Genomic DNA, 5,869 nt, shown 5'->3' with positions numbered 1-5,869 from the left:
TTAGTATTTCAGTATAAAATGATAACAACACTTTTGACGTATAAACAAAAAAGTAACATGAAAGGTACCTATACAAAATCATGTACAAAATTGGAAAAATAAGAATAATTGAGAAAACTCACTCTTATGATTGTCATGGAATTGATATGGTCGCTCGTAACCTTTCCAATAGACCCCCTTCACAACTCTGGGATGCAAAACTAGAAGTACCTGTAACAATATCAAATATAAACTTTAATACCTCAATATATAATTTTTAATACATATCACAATAAAATTTTTAAAAAAGCAAATTGTCCTGTTACTTAAAAGGTGACTTTATAACAAAATAAAGCGAATATGTTGAAAAATGATTATTTATGTACTCCTTTGGTACTTCTTAAATTTATGATTTAATAATTTCTTTTTACTTTTATATCTAATTAATCCATTGATAAACGTTGTCTTTAGCAGGAAATTAATTTTCTGCCCTTAAATGTGTTATTTTGTTGCATTATTCCAATCCGAACAAAAATAATAATGCAAACGTTTATCGGATTTTCACATACATAAATCTTGACCTGGCTGAACTTTTCGTTACACAATAACATATAAAACTGAAAATATACGTATTAAACTCACACATTTACATTACTTAAAAAAGCACATTTACACTGTGCACGTATTTACTGCTACAAAATATATGACGATATGATTATGAGTTTATTGCAGAAGTAGATAATAACACCTGTAAATGTAGTTAAACCATTGTTTTTGGATATTACAACTGGCAGAAATATCTGGAAGATGTTTAAATAAAAGACTAGTAAATAAATTTCCCCAATATATCACTTATTCTTGTTGATATTATTAAAAATAGACGGAGACTTCAACGTTGCGTTAAGCGCGTAACCCGAAAACGAATTTCCCGAATTTTATAATTATTTAATAGGGGGGCATGAAAAGAAAATGTCGAAAATTTTGAAATTATAGAAAGGATAGGAAAACACCATTTACCAAAAAGGACTAAATGGAAGGGGGATGTATATGACGATAATAGGGTAAGTAAGTGAAAATAAGATGTACAGAGATAAAGAACAAACACAAACAGGATGAAGTTGATTAAAAATTGGAATGATATGAATGAAATAGTCAAGGAAACTATGATAAAGGAAAGAATACGGAATGGGAAGAGTAATGAGAGGTGGTGGAACAAAATGCATATAAAAAAAAGTTTAAAGATGTGGGGAATAAAAAAATGTGATTTAGAAGGATTGAGAATGCAGGAAATAGATTTAAAAAAAGTAGGGAGGAATATAATGAAGAGTTGATGCAGGGAGGGGGGTAGGCGATCTTTTGAAAATGAAAGTAGAGGGTACAAGTACTGCATGAAGGAGAAGGAGAAAAGGATATGTACAATGTGTGAAAGGGACGATGAAAATAATAAACTGAAACGAGTCAAAATGTCTTGTTCTCTCGGTCAAACTGTTCAAGCACACGACTGTTAAAGACAGTATGTTGTCGTAAATAAATGAGTTAACAGTTTTTATCTGTAACACAAGCTTAAAAAGGTTTAATACATAAATAAGTAACGTTTTAAAATAGACTACAACAACTAATGTGGAATTTTTCAGTTTGATACGTAAATCGCAGTGGCTAGACAAAACGACGGAGAGCTTTTGAACTATGATCTTGAAATGAAAATGGCCAACTCGATTTAAAATTACTACAAATCATTGAATGGGTTTACTTTTCACAAAGATAAAGCATTAGTTTTCAAAACAAATTTTTAAAAACGACTGTTAATCAGTATTTTAAATTTACCAAAATGCCCCAATTAATTTTAATTTAATTTTATCTTTTATTTTGTAAAAACAACTAAACACTATTTTGAATTCGTGTAAAGAAAATAGAAATTAACAATTTTTCAAGTATGAACACTAACGAGCGATTTAAAACTAATTATAAATATTACTCTAAGTTAAAACAAACCACGTAAAATCCAGAAAAGTTAAATAAATATGAAAGCTCACCCTTATTGTGATCATGGAATTGAAGTGGTCCATTATTTTCCTTCAATCGGCATGATTATTCCAAAGAATCCCCGTCTACAACGTAGACAAGGACAGCAAAAGTACCTAAATCAAAAGACTACAAAATTAAAAAATCTATAAACAAACTATTCTTACTAATTTAATTGAACAATTATCTTTTTTGTAGTATCAGTACTTTAAATTTGCCGAAACGACCCAAAAACATTAATTTAATTTCTTATTTTATGAAAACAACTAAACACAATTTTGAATTCGTGTAAAGCAAAACGAAATTTTTAATTATCGAAATATGAACATTAAAATTANGGATATAGCTCCACATTAAACAAAATATTGTATTCAATTTATTCCCAGCTAACACTTCTTCACTTAATAAAATTAATATTGCTCTTATATTAACAACATTCTTTCAATGGTGAATAAACTGTTTATAGTGCCACAATGGGAAAATCAAATGCATTTTCACAGATTTCACAATTGAATAAAATGCAACCCGAACCGCAATAAACAATAGACTAACGGCAACACATTAACGCAAACACAAAGACAAGCGACATCAATTAACTAATATGGAATTTTCCAGTTTGCTACGTAAATCGCAGTGGCTAGACAAAACGACTGCTGGCGCTATCGACAAGCGCAAGTACGGAGAGCTTTTGAACTATGATCTTGAAATGAAAATGTCCAACTCGATTTCAAATTTGTACAAATCAGTGAATAGGTTTAATTTGCACTAAGATAAAGCATTAATTTTCAAAATAAATTTTTAAGAACTATTTATATAGCGAGTCAAAATTATCATTTCCCTCTGACGATCGTTCAAGCACACGACTGGTAAAGAGAGCAAGTATTCGGATAATAAAAACAAAAGCCCAAAAGCACATTCTTAACAACCAAATAGCTTTAAAAAATTAAAAAACATTAAAACCAAGCTACAACCACGTCGATAATGGTATAGTTTTCAAACAATGAGTGAGCTTGTAACTTTGGTTCATTAGTTTTGGAAATAAGCCCCCATATATTACTAGATCGGCAATTTAAGACATTCTCCTTGTAATACAAAGTTGACAAGTTTTAATTTACACAAAGATAACGCATTAATTTTCAAAATAAATTTTTAGGGACTAATTATATTAAAACAAGTCAAAATTACTTGTTCCCTCGATCGACCGTTCAAGCACACGATTGTTAGAGAGAGCAAGTATTCGGATAATAGNCAGCTAACACTTTTTCACTTAATAAAATTAATATTGCTCTTATATTAACAACATCCTTTCAATGGTGAATAAACTGTTTATAGTGCCACAATGAGGAAATCAAATGCATTTTCACTGATTTCACAATTGAATAAACTGCAACCCAAACCGCAATAAGCAATAGACTAACGGCAACACATTAACGCAAATACAATGACAAGCAACATCAATTAACTAATGACACTAATGTGGAATTCTCCAGTTTGCTACGTAAATAGCTGTGGCTAGGCAAAACGACTGCTGGCGGTATCGACGAGCGTAAGTACGGAGAGCTTTCGAACTATGATCTTGAAATGAAAATTATCAACTCGACTAAAAATTAGTACAAATCATTGAAAAGGTTTAATTTGCACAAATATAAAGCATTTATTTTCAAAATAAATTATTAAGAACTATTTATATTACGAGTCAAAATGTCTTGTTCTCTCGATCGACTGTTCAAGCACACGACTGTTCAAGAGAGCAAGTATTCGGATAAAAGAAGACAGAAAATTACGCTCCAACAAAAGCCAAAAAATATATGTTTTTAACAACAAAAAAGCTTTGAAAAATTAAAAAACGTTAAACTAAGCTACAACCACCTCGATAATGGTATAGTTTTCAAACAATGAATCAGCTTGTAACTTTGGTTTATTAGTTTCCGAAATTAACCCTCACATATTATTAAATAGGCAAATTAAGACACTCTTTGTAATACAACTTTGCAAAGGTATAATTTACACAAAGATAACTCACTAATTTTCAAAATAAATTTTTAGGGACTTATTATATTAAAACAAGTCAAAATTACTTGTTCCCTCGGTCGACCGTTNAAGTGTACAGTAATAAACTGTACGTTACACGTAAATTAAAATGATAATTATGGTGTAACTGTTTCAAATAAAATTTGTCGTGGAAAAATGAAGTCGTGTGTTTAACTATTTATTTACAAATATATACAATGGAACCGAATAAGCTAGTCAACGTAACGAAGTGTGTTGCTAGGCGAATAATGCTAATCTGTTTATGTACAACTTAACGACTAACTTAAATACATTTTGCACCCCCTGAAGAGAGGGAGGGTGAATAAACTGTCTCCAGTACAACTATGAACATTGTTCCTAAAGAGGACAGATATTTTGACCGGAAGGGTCCGGCAAAAGTACCTGGAGTGCAATAAATGTTTAAAAATAGACACAGCAAATGTCTCTAACAAATCTAACATCAAAGTAAAATATTTCTAGTAAATTCCAGTAATGTACTGAAATATATCATAAAAATAATTCTGAACAATTATGGTCAAAACATCATTAAATAGACAAACTAAGACATTCCCTTTGTAATACAATTTCAAAAAGGTTCAATATACACACAGAAAATGCATTAATTTTCAAAACACATTTTTAATGGCTATTTATACTAAAATGATGCAAAATGTCTTGTTCTGTCGATCGACCGTTCAAGCACACGACTGTTAAAGAGAGCAAGTATTCGGATAATAGAAGACAGAAAGTTACGCTCGAACAAAAGCCAAAAAATATATATTTTTAACAACAAAAAAGCTTTAAAAAATTAAAAAACATTAAAAATAAGCTTTCACCACATCGATAATGGTATAGTTTTCAACCAATGAAAGTGCTTTCTAACATTGGTTCGTTAGTTTCCGAAACAGGCCCCAACATATTATTAGATAGGAAAACTAAGACAGTCTCTTTGTAATACAACTTTGAAAAGGATTAATTTACACAAAAATGACGCATTCATTTTCAAAATAAATTTTTAAGAACTAAGTATTTATACTTAAACGAGTCAAAATGTTGTGTGCTCTCGATCGACTGTTCAATCACACGACTGTTAAAGAGAGCAAGTATTCGGATAATAGAAGACAGAAAGTTACGCTCGAGCAAAAGCCAAAAAATATATATTTTTAACAACAAAAAAGCTTTAAAAAAATAAAAAACATTAAAACTAAGCTGCAACCACCTCGATAATAGTAAGTTTTCAAACAACGAAAGTGCTGTTTAACTTTGCTGTGCTAGTTTCCGAAATATGCCAAACATATTATTAGACCGGCAATCTAAGACATTCTCCTTGTAATACAAGGTTGAAAAGGTTTAATATACACAAAGATAACGCATTCATTTAAATACATTTTTAAGGACTATTTATATTAAAACGAGCCAAAATTACTTGTTCCCTCGGTCGACCGTTCAAGCACACGACTGTTAGAGAGAGCAAGTATTCGGATAATAGAAGACAGAAAGTTACGCTCGAACAAAAGCCAAAAAATATATATTTTTAACAACAAAAAAGCTTTAAAAAATTAAAAAACATTAAAACTAAGCTGCAACCACGTCGATAATGGTATAGTTTTCAAATAATGAATGAGCTTGTAAATTTGGTTAATTAGTTTCTGAAATTAGCCCCGACATATTATTAGATAGGCAAACTAACACATTCTTCTTGTAACATAAGTTTGAAAAGGATTCACATTCAAAACAAAATTGTGATTGTTATTTATATTAAAATGATTAAAAGAATTGTATAGCTTTCGAATAACAAGAGCATTCATACGACTGTTAAGGAGAGTAAGTATTTGGA

The 5,869-nt window shown here is 30.2% G+C and overlaps 1 protein-coding gene across 1 annotated transcript in view; it reads right to left on the bottom strand.

Annotated features, from left to right (window-relative positions):
* Positions 1 to 122: 122 nt before the first annotated feature.
* Positions 123 to 5,869, bottom strand: part of LOC108732460 — a 45,263-nt gene continuing 39,516 nt past the window's right edge. The window contains exon 4 of the mRNA XM_025981024.1: positions 123 to 210. The gene's annotated coding sequence lies outside the window, so the exon portion shown is untranslated. The remainder of the gene's footprint in view (positions 211 to 5,869) is intronic.

The sequence above is a fragment of the Agrilus planipennis genome, unplaced genomic scaffold, assembly GCF_000699045.2.
Source record: "Agrilus planipennis isolate EAB-ADULT unplaced genomic scaffold, Apla_2.0 scaffold10, whole genome shotgun sequence".
Taxonomy (NCBI): domain Eukaryota; kingdom Metazoa; phylum Arthropoda; class Insecta; order Coleoptera; family Buprestidae; genus Agrilus; species Agrilus planipennis.
Note: the sequence above shows the minus strand (reverse complement) of the source record. Positions and strands in the feature narration are given on the sequence as shown.